The sequence below is a fragment of the Poeciliopsis prolifica genome, unplaced genomic scaffold, assembly GCF_027474105.1.
Source record: "Poeciliopsis prolifica strain line A6 unplaced genomic scaffold, Auburn_PproV2 SCAFFOLD007, whole genome shotgun sequence".
Taxonomy (NCBI): Eukaryota; Metazoa; Chordata; class Actinopteri; order Cyprinodontiformes; family Poeciliidae; genus Poeciliopsis; species Poeciliopsis prolifica.
In genome coordinates, this window is record NW_026562382.1 from 2,569,694 (window position 1) to 2,587,544 (window position 17,851).

Genomic DNA, 17,851 nt, shown 5'->3' on the forward strand with positions numbered 1-17,851 from the left:
CGTCTCGCCCAAACCTCAGCTCCAAGTCTGAAGTGGGTTCGGCGCAGCAGTTGGTTATCGACAGCGACAGGCACGTCGGCTCTGCGGTGTCGTCTCCTCGCTCTCTCGCCGCGTCACCTTTTGAGCGCCGGGAGGCTTGCAGACCGCTGCGCCCGACACCTCGACAGCTTGGAGAACCAGGCCGTGAGAATGCAATAAAGCTGCACTTTATTACTCGCAAGATTTGTGTTGGACTCCGACGCCGCAAAGGCCGTACATTTTGAGCTTTTGTTGTGTTTAAACATTAACTGCAGGAATGGCTAAAAGTATCTGAGACCCTGAAGAAAACCGTTCCCTCCCAATATGGAGTTCTTATGTTTACTTGCACTTAAATGTCTCTCTGAGATGTTTTATTTTAGTTTATTTTTTACATTAGAAAGGGATAACCTGAGTAAATGCAAAAAAAGCTACTTTCTAACGTCACTGGATGCCAGTTGTATATTTATGTGTTATTTCTGCGTCTGTTGCTTGTAAGAACAACCTGCAGAAGCATCAAATGAGAGTCTTACGTCATTCATCGTACCAGATGCTCGTTGGACAGGAAATGTCCGTGAGCACCAAGTCCCGCCACTGATTCTCCATTGGATTTAGGTCTGAACTTTGACTGGGCCATTGCGACAGATGGAGGAAGCTGCTGGTTAAAGGTTGGAGCTCCTCAACAGTTTTTTTTTTCTTTATTTTCACTGGAATTGCCTGGTATATTTAGCTCTGTCCAATCCAATTCCGATTGGATTTCTTTGCTCGTCAAAGCTTTCATTTCCTAACCGTGGTTTACCGACGTTTACCATGTTTTAGTAGTTGCCCACACACGCGTAGCTGTGCTCTCTCTGCTTCCAAACGAAGACTGAACGCTTCTCACAACTTGTGTGTGATTCTGTCCCGTCTTGTGCGTTGTTCGCGTGTCAGTGGGCTGCTTGGCTCGTTTTCCTCCCGCTCCACAATTTTGTGTGGTGCTGTATTGGTTCATCAAACGAAATCCAAATAAAATAGAGTGAAGTTTGTGGCTGTAAATAAAGACAAAATAACTTTATGTGTTAATGGGCTTATAATTTGGCGCCCCTCTAACCACAGATGGATGAAAACAATAAAAGCCTCAGAGAGGAAATAAAAAAAAAAGAAACATAAAACGTGTGTGTGTGTGTGTGTGTGTGTGTGTGTGTGTGTGTGTGTGTGTGTGTGTGTGTGTGTGTGTGTGTGTGTGTGTGTGTGTGTGTGTGAATGACCAGAGCTCTGAATTTGTCGCTGCCGTCCCAACACTCGTGGCGCTCAGACACAAAGAGCTCTTTAAACGCTTGGCACTGGTTCGTCATCAGCCTGTCTGCAATTGATCACTTTGGCACGCTTCTGTCATTACGGTGAGAGAACTCGGTGATGTGTGTGTCTCTCTCTCTCTCTCTCAAATAAACGCTCTCCTAATTCAATATCACCAAAGATAACTAATTCGCTTAGAAAACCGAAAGCGGTCTCTCACTCCGGTTGTCCGTCGCCACCGAACATGAAATTGACCGGAGCTCCAGACGATTCTTCCCGTCGGAATATGTATTCGAACATTTGTTCGACTTCTTCCTTTAAATTGGGACTCCTGCTGGGAGAGGGCAGCCATGCACTCAGATCGCGCCTTCGCCTGCGTCCCCGTGCGCGTCGTGGTGTCAATGAAGCTCCAGGCCTGCCGTGCTTCAGCGGGCTAATGGGGCAGCATGTGTGGAGGCCCTCCGTAATGGAATTAATAATGAGACACGCTTGGGGAAGAAAAAGCTCTCCGGCTCTCGGGACGAACCCGTCAGAGACAAAACTGGACATAACCGAAGCCTGGTGGTTTAAAACGCACACTCAAAAAACCCAAAACAAAATGCACCGTGTTCATGGTGCATTCATGGGTTCCTCTCCTGCTTCACAGTGATTAAAGCTGCTCGGGGAAGGAGAGGAGGAGTGTAGAGATGTACAATTCAGATCCACCAGTGGAGGAAGGAAGGCGACGCTGGAGGAGCAGAAGGGTTCATTAGTGCCTCCCTTCTCAGCTCAATGTCAAAGGCAAAGAAGAGAGAAAGGAAGGAAGAGTTTCGCTGCTGCTCGATATTTGTAAGAGCCAAAAAAGTGTCCGTGTGCAACATTGTGCATGCCTTTTGCATATTTAGATATTTTCTTCATGAGAAGATTCCATTTTATTATGTTTTTTGTGGAAAAGCGCCACCTAATGGACGTAATTGGAAATCTGTGAAAAGTCCTGTGACGTCAGTTCAGAAAGAAAATTGAACGTGGCGTGTCTGACTGGCTGCACAGTGGAATGCTGTCCAAGATTAAAGAATCCTACGTCATGTCCGCTCAAAGAAAAGTAAAGACTTTCTGTGGATTTTATAAGTACTTCTTTAATGCACTAATAGATGCACAAGAGCAAATCGTGGGACAGAAACACGTCACCTAAGAGCCAAGCTAATGGATGTCAATAGATGAAAACCAAAGCTTGTTGAACAATATGGTGGCTTTACACTGAAATGAATAAGCAGCTACTACAATATTCTTTAAAAAAAATAAAGGAAAGAAAAAACAAAACCCCAGAAGTTGTACATAATATTCCAGCAGTTCTCACAGCATTTGCAATAGGTAGCTGAGCCATTGTCACGGTTTACACTCTCGAAGAAAGACGGGATTGCTGCTTACAGAAATGAAATGATTGAAGACAAAGTAAACCTATGTCACCGAAAATCCACTGAAGCTGAAGCCTTAATAACATTCCTTGGTCAAATAAATAAATGTATGATTTCAGAGAACTCCAACAGCGATGAAAGTCCAAGAAAGCACTGCGGAAACAAAGGAAATCTCTAATAATGTGAAACAAAAAATGGCAAAAACAAAAAAAGATCAAACTTTTAGGGCAAAATCTTATATACATATATATGTATATAAACGTCCTGTCTTTTTACCTTAGTGCAGTTTTGTGTTGCGTCTGCTTGTTTCATGGTGTTTTCAGAAATTTGATGAGTTCTTATGATCAAACCATTGTTTTTTTTAGAATTATTTTAAAACTGCTCTGCACCAGCAATGATCCACTAATCATAATTTTATTACTCATATGCTACATTATGCAGACTCTTTGTCAACACTGATGAAAATTCACTTAGCTCAGCAAGTTCAGCTCACCAGATGTCACCTTACTTTGACTTTTTTTTTTTTTTGAGAAAAAGAGTTTTCCGAGCTTCCACCTCACAGAGCAGCTCTTCCCCGCAACTCCCACACTCAGCTCCTTCAAACTAGCCGGCAGCCATTAGCTAACACCTGTTGGAACTGTGCGTCTGCTTAGGTCATTATTGGAGCTACTTCTCAGTGCAACACTGCTAAAATCATTGCTGAAGGGCAAATAGAGGAGCATTGCTCCTCTATTTACTTCCTGAAGGTGGAGCAGGAGTTTTTAAAGAGACAGAGGCCCAAAGGCGTTAAATTAGAAAGTAGAATTTCTTTTAAGTCATATATGATGCAGAATTTTTTGATCATACAATGACTCTATGATGCTGGAAAACACATAATACCGCCTGTGAATTAAATAGTTGGAATTTGTTAGCAAGTCCAATAAAGTGGGATAACTTCTTGTTAATTTCAGTTCACATCCGAGTTTTCTGTCCCTCTCGGTTTCGGCAGTGCAGCACTGCAGACGTGTGTTTTTGCACGTGATGTAGGTTTGCTTTAACGCTCTCCTGCTCCAGCGTCCGGGGTGAGCGAGCAGGGCAGCCAGCAGATTGGATCCAGCCTCGTCCGCTGCTGGCTGAGGGCTCCTTCATTGCCCCCGTGTCCGTCCCTGAGCATGGCGGCTGCTGATGGGATCACGATGGCGGATTACCTCCGCTAATAACACTCGCCCTCCTCCCCTCGTTTTAATTGGCGGGGGAGGAGGGAGGAATTGCCTGCATCGCCGTCGCAAACATTGCTTAATTGCCTTGTCAGGGCAGGCAGACTCCATCAACGGCAACGATGAAAGGACACGAGATAGTACAGCTTCATGAAGGCCTTTTCCTCACTGTCATATTATCTGTACACTAACAGTTTAATAAAACAAATTTATTGTATGTTTTTAGCGATTTTGACTTGGTAATCAGGACTGGACATCACTTTTCCAGTGGCTCCTTGAAGTGCTCATGCTGCAATTTCCAAGAATCCAAGAGTGAACAAATACAGGCAGCAAGAGCCTCTGACCAACTATCCATCACTGCCACCTTCCTGTGGTGGAGAGGCCTACAGAGTTGTTACAATGTTATAATTTTAAAGTCGCTAAAAATATCTAATACGACGACCATTAATCTACCCCACTTGGGTAGTGAATATGTACGTCTGTGATCTTCAGGTTCTGTTCAGAAATGCCCCTGACTGATGATAGAAAGTACCTTCAAGAAAAAAAACCACACAGTTCAGCAATGAGTAATGATCATTATGACCCGCTTATGTTTTTATTTTGTGGGTCAGAAGCTGGAAAGTTCAGGGCAATTCGTCAAAACTGAAATGTAATCAAACGCCGTCTTTAAGGCAGATATGCTCATTTGCTCACACTTCATATCGATAAAACCCGCGTGGTCGTCTGAGTTTGACATCCACACACAGACTGTTTGCAAACATCATGCTCCTCTGTCACTGTACTCGTCACCGAATACGTTTTGAGTCTGTCTCTGGAGCAGGGACGTGATAAATTTGCCCGTCAATTACACTGTCTGGCTTTTCCGTCTGTGTGTTTTCCTCCGGTGTCTGCTTCGGTTAATTGCAACAGAAAGCTCCACGTCGTCCTTGAGGTAGCACGTTAATAAGAGAGCGCCGCCTGAATCGGTGCCTCGTAATGTCTGCTTTCATCTCCCCCGACGAAGGCGGGAAGCGTCTGGAAAGGGGTGAGGCGTGAATAACGGGCAGGCAGACGCACTGCGTGGCATTTAGGGAAAGTTGTGTTTATGTTGACGAGCGAGGCTGCTGAGATTCTTCATCATCCGGGTTCATTGATGTTTGACGAGACAGACTTGTTCTTCCATCTCGCGTTATCAGGCGCTATCAGTCCAGCCTCTGTTGCCCTGTGTCTCATCACAGACTCATTTTTGGGAGTCTTTACTCCTTTACTGCCTCAGAGACGTGGAAACATCTTTGGTCTTAAAACATAATAAATTTGTAATCGGCGCTTTAGCTTCAAAGATGCTCCAGCAGAAACTGGACCGCTGTCAGAGTATAAGATTCTAGCGACTCGACTCTGAATGTATTTTTGCGTTCTTCTTTATGACGCAACAGAAACAGAAAACATATCTGGACTGCAAACATGCCAGTCTGTTCGCGTGAAGCCACAATGTTGTTCTCACACGCAGATCTGGCATTTTAATGCTATAAAGCACCGATGCCTTTTTTTGACAGCATATGTCTCTCCGAAATCCCAAAGCACGCCTCGGCTTCAAAGACTCGAGTCAGCGACGCCTTGGGCGCTAACGCACGCCCACACCGTGAACAGACTCTTTTGCACAGATTACCTAAAACAATCTCTGGGTCTTTTATTTTTCCATCTCTGGTTTAACAGAACTGGATGACGGTGTGTTTTCCCAGGTTCTCCTGAGCCATTTGATGAGAGTGGGATGATTGGTCCGAATGCAACACTGTCTGAGAGCCCTGAGGTCCTGTGAACCCTGTCTTTAGGGAAGATTGCTTGAAAAACACATTTCTGTCTTTTGCTAAAAGATCTAAAATGTGCAGTGGATCCAACAAAATGTGAAAAAAAACCTACTTCTTAGCATTTTAGGCGTTACCTTCAGTACGCCATATGCTTTGTGCCATTCAACCCAGAAACGAACTAGTTACTGAATTACAGCATTCCACTTGATTTTGCATGGTCTTACTGCTACAATAAGGCAGTTTAAGTGTAACTGGAGTGTTGTGGATGTTTTGTTTTTATTTTTGAACGGGTGGGTTCAACAATATTCTGAATAGCGACCAGTTTAGACCAGATTCATTGGGGTCCAGTTTGAACCACGGTGCCTCATTTGGTGACCTTTTGGGTTCATTCATGTTCTTGGACTCACTCTGACTTGCCGAGTCTTTTCATGATATTTTTCCAAGTGCAAATTGTTGCATTCATCACCTTTTGAAGAGATCGATAACTGTTACAGGCTGCAGAGAGTCGGACATCGTTCGCCTGGCAGCAAGAAGGACCTAGGTTTGAATCACAAACATGAGTGTTTTTGGGCTGCAAGTTGTCCACATGCAGGTACTCCAGCTTCCTCCCAAAGTCCAAAAGAGGTTGGCTCGCTCAACCTCTTTCACCCTCTTCCATTTTTGAGTGAAAGCAAGGTACAGGCAAGTTTAAGAGCCAACTAAAAAAAAAAAAAATCTCCATCATCCTAGCACTGTGAGAATCACCTCATTATGCCTTTTATATATTTAAAAAAAAGGACTCACTTTCCTGTACGTTTCATTTGATTTTAGAGAATAGAGAACACAAGCAGCAAAACCAGGATAAAAGCTTTCCATAGCTCCATCTGCAATAGAAGCCCATCTTTTCTTTGCAGCCTTTTGCTTCAATTAACAACCTCGGAGTGTCTGGCGCCCCTCTTGTTCAGCAGGAAATGTGTGGATCAGGCCCTGGGTTGAAGTGGTTACTAATACTCCTGCCTTTTACTTCCCATAATAGCCCATTATGCCGGCTCTGTACCTTTGACCCTCGGACAAATCACTTTGCCAAACAAGAAGAAGGCTATGACTCTGGATGACTGCAAATTTACAAGAAATCTCATTCTCTGGCTCGGATAAAAAGTTGAGGCCGGCTTTTATTTTCCATCTTAATTTAATTTTGCTTTGTGTATAATAGCTTTTAATAATTCTATTTTTTTAAAATTCAATGTGTGATTTATATAAAACATGCAGTTTGACTAATAAAAAGAGCAAAGATCAGGAAACATGCACAGACTCACTAGGTAAATTGGGATATTGCTGAAAAGTTCATTTATTTCAATTGCTTTCATCGGCAGATTAGCCAAAACAATCAATATTTCTCTTCAACGTGATGATTTTCTGCAAACAGCTAACATTTAAAACTATGAGGGCAATAAAATCACTATTTTTCAAATTGAACTGTATGTTTGATACCTGCTTACTATTTTCAAATAATGCTTTTAATTTGACTCAGTGGGACAAATACAACGTATAACAACAACAAAAAAACTACGACAGGGAATCTATGTCAATGACATATATCCAGCTGTGACATGCTTAGTGTTAGATGGGATGGATGTCCAATGATTTTTGCTTTTCAGTTTTGTTTGAACAAAACAAAACATTTAAAGGTTTTTGATTTAACAAGTTCTTCTTTTAGCGGGCTCTTCCTACGGGACGGGTGAAAAGTATTTGTTTTTGTCCACATTAAATGTGGCGCAACCAATGTAGAGCGCTTTTACCAGTGATAACTGGCATTTCTACAGCGACTCAGGCTGACAAAAAAAAAAAAAAAAAAAAGAAGAAGCACAACAGAGTTTTATAAAAGTTCGAACATTCATTACTTCATGTTATTATGTTGCTGCTGGAAACACTTGCGATGCTGGTCAAATTGGGCCAGAAAAAGTCTTAAAAATAAATTAATTTCTTATTGCGTTAAGGTCATCGAACACAGAAGAAATATTGAGTATTGTACCTACATAAATATGAAATATGATGTGTACAAGGTTTTCCTCAGAAAACTTGCTTGGGCGCCAGGGCCATCATTCATCCAGCGGCCATTGTGTTTTTGAGTTAAAAAATGTTCGACTCAAAAACACAAAGTTGAAAATATCACTTGATGATTATGTGTTATTGAACGATTGGAATAATAACACATGAACACCAACTATAAAGTCTTAAAAATGCAAACGTTTAAATAAAATAAATTAAATAAATAAGCAGTGCTTAGTCTGGTAGGGGCAAAAGTAAAGCCTGGTGGCCCGCCAGGCTAATAATACACTTTACACCATACTTTACTTTATTTTGGATTCTTGCTCCTTCAGTCGGTCTCCAGTGTAAAGACCAAACAAAATGCTACCATTTTGTTCTTAGAGTTCTTAATTGTTCGATTTTTGAGGTGCTTCAGTCATTTATTTGTTTTATTCTTTCCCTCTTTCTCTCGTTGTTTCAGAGCCATGTTAGAAAAAAAAGCTTTTTTTGTGTTCCTGTCACATTTTGTGAATTAGTTCAGTTTTCTAAAGTTGACTTTAACCAGAGCCGTGTGTTTTCCTTCATTGAGACTAACGGGAAGCTGAAGCTGTGAGTCTGTTTCCTCTTTGAAAAACATGAAAATCTTAAAAATAGTAAAAATCTGTTGGCCTTCACTGAAATAAAAACTACAGCTGTCTTATCTCGGGCTTTTTTCCAAAAGGGTGAAAGTACAAGACGGACAACATAAACACAGAAATAGTTCAGCAGCCACAATATAAGCTTTTGCTTTTGGTCATGGATTACGTAGAAAACCTGTTGGTGACCTGAAGGAACCGGAGCGTGAGAGAGAACCTGAGACAAAACCAAAGATTTGCTGCAACCTGGCAAAATGTTTTTTTTTTTTGTAGCAGACTAAAAGCTGTCCTACAGACTAAACTGAGCTTTTTAACAAATTAACAACAGAGCTGCCGATTATTGTACCATTAGTTGTTGTTTTTTGGCTAAAAACAATTTAGCAAAACCCGGTCTTATTAATTTATTACTCAGTCAACACATGTTTTGATTTGTCTACATTTTAATGTGGATGCGCTGCACTGCATATGGGGATTTTATTTTTTATTTTTAGTTTGTTCTCCTGTTCGTTTTCTTGCTGTCTCGTGTGCGTTGTTGTGGTAGCAGGTCCGGTGTTTTAGGATTATGTGAACGTTTGCCATCCAGATGGGGTGAATTTTTCACATTTCTTTCTTCGCTGAATAAACAGCGTTTATCTGGATAAGATTCTCCCTCAAACAGGGAGATAAGACCAGGTAAACTTTCCTGTGTTTCATCAGAGATAGAGACATTTGCAAGCTGTTTGAGTGGATTCAAGGCAGTTTACCACCTGTTCACGTCTTTTGGTCGTTTGAGAAGCTTTTGTGCTTCAGGTCAGCTCTTACTTCAGGTGTAAATGTTAAATGAAAAACTTTACAATCTCATTTTCCTGAGCTGTTTTGAATCGACAGCTCAAGCTTTTATCGGAGCTACGTTCACGCGTTGCTTGACATATGTTGAATTTTAGATATGTCCTGCATTTGTGATGTGACTCACCGTACATCTGCGGTGATTTTAAAGCTACTTTGAGACCGGGTTTGTCGTTTTCTGTGCCGGCCCGCAGTCGTTGGGTCCTTTGTAATAACTTCTTAACTTGAAACCGGTGGTCAGACCTGAACCCTCTCTCGCTCCCAGAGCGTATCTGAACCAGCCGAGGCGGTCTGAATGAATCGGTGCCCCGGGGGGGGGGGCTCCCGGCGCGCACAATGAAACAGTATCAGGTAGACACACTGAGAAATGCAGTCAGTACTACAGCATTATAGCTTCTCTGTGTGAGTGAATGAAGGTACGGAACTGTGGCCGACAGTGCCAAGTGAAATCATAATAGAGTTTCGGAGGGCCAGACGCAGCGTATTATTACACACCACGGCTCTGTGGAGGTGGCCGGGCCGGTGCCGGTGACCGCACTTGAAACTGGAGAGAGGCGACGTTAGAAACTATCTATTGATGTGGAGGCCTTCGGGTTTTCCAGTGTAATTTATATATCCCTTGTGGAGATGTGATAAACTATTCCTTACGGAGTTTTTGTTCATATCTAAGGTTTTGTGGTTTCATTTTGGTTTCATCTTCAAATATTGATATAAGGTGAATATGTTGGTTTTGTACAACAAAGACGGTGTGTTGTTTGGGATCTCACTCCAGAGTCAACCCCTCCTCCAAGTCTGAAGTCATGTTTCTCAACTGGAGAAGGTGAATTGAATAAAAGTAGAGATCACTTTGGGGCAGGTTTGACTCGCGTCCTTGTTCCTTTGCCTCTTTCTCTTTGCGCCCTTCCTGTTGGACCACTTTCGAATAAAGGCCACTAATGCCGAAGAAATTCTCAAGAATCAAAGTGGACTCATGTCTACAACTAGCTGTGGAGAGAATCAGGAGATGGACAGATGGTTTTATGCTCTAGCTCCTTTTCCGGCCTCATCTGTGGTCATGAAAAAGTGACGCCACGCTTGTATCCGTGACAAATCACGGATATAAGCTGCCGAAATGAGCTCTGGCCGAACTCTGCCGTAGAGAATCTGATGGTGGGAACCCCACAGGGGTGGGTTGGGGGACCCTGGACCAAACCCAGAAGTTGTGATTTCCTCGAGATACCTCAGAGTAAACTACAGAACCACCAGGACCAGTGGAGCCTGTGACCTCATGTGGGAAACATGAAACAGAACGAACAGGACGGACAGAGAGGAGACATTTTAGCTGCGTTACTGCGTTCGTTAAGTGAGGAAAAACTTTATTTCAACACCAATTAACACAGAAACTCACAGCTAGAAGTGTTTTTGACTCTTATTTGGCCTGATTTTAGCAGTCCAAAGACTCCCCTGTATGAAAAGTGTTGTTGATTTGCCCCAGTCTGACCTTCCATACTGATCAGCCGCACTAAATAATCCTCTGGCTGATGGAGTAGCTTTATGCTATTAGGCTAATTTGAGAGCAAATTATATAACGCAAGGACATGGTTAAGTAAGTCAAGGACACGTTTTATTAATTTAATGGAACAAATTGCTAATTAGTGCTCTCTGACAATTAATTCAAGGATACAAATGACTAAATTATGTACACAAGTGATAAAGAAAAAAAAAAACCTCCCTACCAGACCTTGCTGAGAGAACAAGTCTTATTTACTCGTCTGGTTGCTGGTTTCAACCTTATTTCTTTTTTAAAAATCTATATATTTTTAATATTGTAACACTTTATAGTAACAAGATTAACTGAGAGACGTTTAATTTGATATAATTCCTGATGCTAAATTTAGTTGTAAGAGATTTTTGCTGATTATTTTGTCTATATTTTTGCAAAATAATAAAGTACATAGTATGTGTCGGAAGAACCAGACCACCTGTCGCCACCCATGGACTTTGCTGGAGAAGTTTTGGTATCTGTATTTCTGTCGCAGCAAGTTGATTGTCTGACACCTGTCGTCTCCCAGAGGCCAACAATCGTTTGGGCTCCACAAATTTTCGCTCAGCTAAATTTCATAGGAGACACAACATCTGCCAGCCTCAGCATGTCGTCTCATTCTGAGTTGCTCTGTATTGCTCCAAACAGCCTTTGCCTTCCAGTCTGAGGTCAGCCAGCTCTAATTTCTTTAGAGGATCCTTTCTTTGTCTGTTTCGGCTTTTCCTAAGGGCTGTCAGAGGAACCCAGACGGGGCTGATTGCCCTGACCCCTCCAGGACCCTCTCCTGTCATAAAAGAAGAAAATAGACCCACTGTCTCACCATCTTCACCTCTCATTGCACTGTCTTTTCCTCCATTAAACTGACTTCATGTTCTGCCCAGTTCCTTCACGACGCTCACGGACATTGCCCCCACATATCTTCCCCCGACGTCCCCAACAAAGGTTGGCATTAAGGAGATTAGTGGGGCTTGGCTATTGAGGTCAATTCGACATGGTCAATGTGGCTTTGGCTGAACCAGCCCATCACCAAGGGCGAGAATATGGAGTCTGACTGGGACGGGAATGTGCTTCTCCGTCTCCGTGTTCGCTGGGTGTGATCTAACGGAGACACGTCAACATCCACGCACTTTATTTTCCTTCTTCATCAGCTGCTTTCTGCAGAGGTCGGACAAAACAATGTGTGTGGAATGAGCTCTGCTGATGTTCTCTCTGGGGTCAGAGACATGGATCGCCGTTTTAGTTTGGGGAAGGAAGAAGGTGCTATTACCTCCTGCTATAATTCTTTTCCTTTTGCACCAAGACTGAGGATTCCTGAGAGCTTTCAAGATGAGGAGGTATTACTATTTGTGCGCAATGAAAAGCTCATGACTAGTGTTGGGAGGTTTGTGGCGGCCAGAGCGCCATTTTTCATGCGCTTAGAGCTCCAGAGGGGCTCGACTTAAAAAACACTGTTACAAAAGACGCTTCGTAAAGATGTCTAATCACTTCTAACGAATTGAAGGAAAGGGGAGACTCGTCCTGTGGGAGCTACATTTTTGAGATCACCAATTACACGTCCCATGTGTTATCTGGGAGAGACAAATTCATCTAAAAGCGTCACGCTACTTTCTTTTTTTTTTCCCCTCTCCAGCTTCCGGTCACACAGACTCCTTTCCGCGTGTCGCATAAAAGACACATATAGCCACTCCCCAACGGACCAGCAGCAGTTTAATCACTGTCGTAACAGAGTCTGATGAGATTGGGCTCAGGGAGTTGGCGCTGACTTGTAATTAGAGGCAACCTCCTCACAAGATGGGTGGAAATGAAGCGGCGAGTGCGGCGTGTTTGGAAGCTCCTGGTCTATTAATGTCCAAAGCAAATGAGGAAGACGAGGAGGAGGAAGAGAGAGCGCTGTGACCGGTGTGATTAGGATGAACACGACCGCCGAGCGGCAAACTGGATCAAAAAATAATCTGACAAATAAAGGTCCACCTTAAAATCATTAACATTTTTGGTTTTATAGTCGAACTGATATGATTTAGTTTTAATGTAGTTTTTTTTATTTTTTTATTTTTATTCTGCTCCAGTTTTTTTTTTCAAAATATTGAAGTTTTTGTAGGAGCTGCAGAGCGGCACAGTGGGTAGCGCTGTTGCCTAGCAAAAAGAAGGTCATGGTTCGATTTCTGACCCGGGGTCTTTCCGCCAGGCACCCCAAAAACATGCAGCTTCGGTTGGTAAGCCGGTCCAAGTTCAGGTTTTTGAAGTGGAACTTCAATGTTGTTGATGATTTATTTTAGTAAAAGATCATCTGCATTCCTAATTTCCTACAGCAAAAAAAACGAAAAGTAAATCTGATATATTTTGAGTTATTCTTTTGTTTAGATTTGCATTTAGGTCAATGCTTTTGTCATCATTATTTTGGCTTTTGACATTCGCAATAAACTGAAGCTCATTAAACGGTCAAAGGGCTTTTTGTGACTTTGATGGCCTCAAAAAAACTTTAAACGGTCGTTTGAAGTAGTTCAGTCTTGAATCTGTTCAACCAATCAGAACTCAAACGATTTCGTTTCGTGATGCGACAAACAGACAACAAAATGTGAGTAACGAACGACCTTTATCCAACTTTTATAAAAGATGCTGAAACGTTTGCTACAAAAGTGAAGAACTTATATTTAAGTTATAATCAGCAAATTCAGGTCTTGCATCGCTAATCTCATGAACGTGATGGGAGTTTTCTCTGGACCCTAAGCAAGTTCTGATTTGGCACATGAACTTGCAGATCATCACACAGTCCAGTCACTTCTCAGAGTCATAGGTTATTTCTCAGGACTCAACTCCTCTACCTTTGTTTTTATGGTCTGAAGCCCTTCACTTCACTTCCTGTCGCCGTGTTGCATCATCAAGCAGACCTCCACTCGGCGCTTCCCTCAGAGCCGAAACGCACTCGACCCGGTTCCCCCCGCCGCTCGACTTCAAGCTTGTCGCTCTGTTGCCATAGTTATGTTTGTAGTCGCTGGGAGAGACTTATGACAGCCTGCACGGGAACAGCTGAGACTTACAGACTGCCATCTGGATTATTCTGCGTTTTGCTGTATTTATCTGGGTCGAGCTTTCCCAGATAAATAAATCTGGAGAAGCTCAGAAAAATATCTGTGACTTCACTTTGTGCACTTTGTGTTGCGAGCTGCACAGAGGGAAGAGGCCGGGGTTCATTGTTCGTGAGGCTCTGGGTGGTTTGCAGCAAACTGTGTCCAGGGAACAGAAGCCCTTCTGCCTGGAGCCTCGACCGACGTGAGGCCCGAAATGAGCTTCTGCCGGGAGTTCCCACTGTAAAACATCCACAGGGGAGACTCCACAATTTACATTTCAAATTCTCCGTCTTATTAGAATAATTAAGCCGGAGCACTTTAGGAATGTGATAATCAATTTCTATTCCACGCTGAAGCACTTAGCAATCTGGGTGTTTTACTGTACGAGAGCCAGACTGAGAGAGTTTATTGCTCAGCTTCTCTTTTTTATTTTCTTAAACTATGTTAAGAGGATTCCTGTTACATGAAACCGTTTTGTTTAGGGTTCATGCTGTGCAACATATACCAAGTTTTTTATCTTGAAATTGATGCAGCATTAAATTTACTTCTCTTTTTCACAAACTCGAATTTGATAACACGAAAGAGAAAACAGAAAAGTAAATGCGTATGGAGGCCCTTCATCGGTGCTTGACGTATAAATAAATGTTTCCTCTCGTTATTTTTGCCCCAATCATTTGGATTCTAGGAAAAGTACAAAACAGAATACAAAAAACATTGAAAATAAAGATAGAACTATACTAGAATGAAGTAGAAACAGTATGAGAATAAATATTACCTCAATATTACAAGAACAAAGTCGTAATATTACCAGAATAAAGTTTATTTAGTTGTGACTTTATACTTGAAAAACTACGACTTTATTCTCAAAATTTCGACTTTATTCTTGTCATTTAATGACTTTATTCCTGCAGTTGCAGTCACACTATATTTTCTTGACCATAATAATGTGTGGTACAATCAGATCTTAACTTTTGAAAACATATTTGAACCAAACAAGACAAAAGGCGACAGTTTAGGAAGAAGCACTGCAGTCAAAGTATTTAACACGTTCACAACATACACAGTAAACACAATGTGCACAATCCAACATTTTCATTTAGAATCTGTAATTCACCCTCCAATAAGTGCAAGAAAAGAGAGATGATCTCTTCCCCTCTCTGTCATCAGCGAAGGTTAAATAAATCCTGTCATGTTCCCGTGTTTTGTCGGTGCAGCATTTGCACTTTTCTTTCATAAATCCATAAGTTCTCGGCACACACAGACTCCCGTCATCGACTCGCCGTGTCTGACCGAGTGACAATCAGAGGCTCTGCGAGTCTTTTACAGTAGAACCTGCAGTGTTTGTTGAGACAGCTTTGCCAGCGGTGTATCCAGTGTACCGCTCCCTCGCCGACGACAGACTGCTGGCGATTCTCGACACAGCGGGACGGGAAGTTGGGTGGATCCTGCTGAGGCCTCTTTGCAGCGGCTTTAAGTCGTCGTTCCTGCCTCGCGCGCGCTCTGTTCGCAGGGGAAAGGAGCGAGCTCGTTCTCGGGAGTTGATGTTGGCACGCAGCACGCATCAGTTCTGCCCGCATGTTGTGGAGTGTGACCAGCTGTCCGTGGCTGGGCCCTGCCAGTTTTTTCCAGAGTGGAGATTGGTGTGCATCCGAGTTCACTGGCCCCGACTCGCCGCTGAGGGGACTTAAAGCCAAAATGAACCGTTTTCTGAGCTTACATTTCATTTCAGTCCATTTAAAGTAAAAACAGACTCAAACACTCAAGTCTTTGACTTGTAGGACTAGTGCTTCGACAATTAACATTAAAGCTCAAAATGTTTTAAGCACATCCAGCCAGTCGCTGTCCGAACATGAACGATAAAAGTTTTTTTTGTGTGTAAAACTTCTACATCAAAAGCAAAGAAAAGTTTTTAATGTAGAAAGACACCAGGAACATTGAACCGAGCTGCAGAGATGATCCCTGAACACACGTTTGGAAAAGGAAGTTTTCTCACACAGAAGCAGTGGGAACAATGGCGGATGTACGGCAAGCCATTGCATCATATATTCTTGAGATTTGCAGCGACTAATAGAGTCTAATGATCCAGTCAGAGACATGATGTGCGATTTAATAATACCATTAGGCACAAAATAAACTTCACTAGGCTCTTAATTAGACTACACCTTGTGTTTAGAGGAACGTGAACATTTTATTAGTTAAAGGAGAAATTTGTCTCTTTCATTATCTTGTTAAATGAGGCTTAAGCCAAATTATTAAGGGAGACGGATTTTTTTCTGCTTCACAATAAATTTGGTTAGACTTTCTCTGTATCAAGTGAGTTAGCGTTATAAAAATGTTTTGCTTGGAATAATATTATTATTTTTTTTACTTTAGTTTATATTTCTTTGGTAGTTCAAACAACCGATCTAGAACAAACATTTTGTGCATCCTTCCTTAAGCTTTTCACACCTGCTTGTTGAATTCTGAACCCATCTTTTCAATGAAAACGAGCTACATTTGGGCTGTGGGAGATTCACTCAGGGCCGAGTTTATTTCCTCTATCATCATCTGAAAACCGCAACAAGTATTTACCCTGATTACCTCCGAGCGACGAGAGAATCTGTTCGATCTGAAACGTTTAAATGCGACAGAAGAGGGGAAGAAAAAAGACAGAAGGAACCTCAAAGGGAGCAAATACCTTTTCCCATCATCTCGGGGCTTTTATCAAGCGGAAAGAAAAGATGTATACAAAGCCAGCGTTTACGTAAAATAAACGTCAGCTCACTTGTGCAACTCGCAGTCAGACAGAGAAGAGGCTTGGAAACGCAATTCCTCATCCTCATAGTCCGTTTGGGCAAAACACTCTTTGAACAGGATTTAGTCATGCTTGGTCTTTCACGTCATTGCATGCAAACTAAGTGCCTTACTTGAACAAAGACGTACATGGGCAAAGTGGAAAAAAACCCGCTGGCAATAAAAAAAATCTGCTGACAAAATAAGATACAAGCGTCAAAGTGAAAGAAAGAGAAAAAGAAGCTTCTCGCAAATCCACTTACCAGAAGTTGACATTTACTCTACTGAAAGAAAAAACAACTCCTTCTTGTTGATTAAGGATGTAGGAAGGAAGACCTTTCCTACTTGTTCGGTGAAAAATAACAGTGTTTGACCAGCACCTTCCTGTTCAGCTAACGCTGTTACACTATCAAACTGTGAAGCAGGACACCAACCAAGCGTGTCTGTGGTGAATGTCCTCATAATTCAAATTAAGCAAGAACGACAAGCCGTATTTGTACATATTTCTACTTCACATAAACACAGTGCAACCTGTGGAAGGGTTTTTGTTTGTGCAGCTCTCTCCTCAGTTTGGGCTCTCTTGCTTTCTGTTTTGCGTTTCTGTAGAGCTGATTGTTTCACATCCGACCCGTCTGCATTTCCTACCGACCCTTTGGCTCACATTTCACAGCACATCAGTGTTGTTTCATTTAATCTACTCATTGTCTACTGTGAGGCAGTCGGGTGCCGTTGTTCCTCGGCAATGTGTGATTGTTAAAGGCACGCGCTAAGATTTAGGAAAAGTTAGTTTGAAAACTGCAAAAGTATTCCTTCACTGTGACGCCGTGATATGAAGTCGTGTTAAACGGGGGAGTTTTCTCCAGCTTTATCTCACTTAACTGCTTGCAAACCTTTTGCAGCATTCATGGTGTGGAAGCTGAAGCGGCGCCGTCCGTCGCTCCATTCAAGACCTTTTTCACAAAACACGTTTCGCCATAAGCTCACAAAGACACGAAGAGGCAGCAAAAGTAGGAATTATTAATGCGGTTTTGTTCCAAATGAAATCAAATCATGCTCTAAGTTTTGTTTTAACATAAAGCGACGTATTTTGACTTGGAGCTAGAAAGCCACAAAAATCAAATCAAAAACCGCTGGTGAAGAGGAGATGAATGCTTCTTTGGTTTAAACTGATATTTTGTTGGCTCTAATTGGTCTGCAGTGGAATTAAAATCATAATAAAAAGGAAAAGGGTGGAATAAAAAAAAACAATCTCCAGAGGTAATTGCTTTAAAATATGCGTTAGTTCTGAACGTTGTGTGATTATATCAGTGCTCATATTCGTAAATTTATGTTTAAATTTCAGAAAAGCAATTGAAGAA

General features: G+C 42.1%; 1 protein-coding gene across 4 annotated transcripts in view; it reads left to right on the plus strand.

The window, feature by feature from the left end:
* sema5ba (sema domain, seven thrombospondin repeats (type 1 and type 1-like), transmembrane domain (TM) and short cytoplasmic domain, (semaphorin) 5Ba) overlaps positions 1-17,851 on the plus strand; it is a 190,348-nt gene that overhangs the window by 53,719 nt on the left and 118,778 nt on the right. The window lies entirely within an intron of this gene.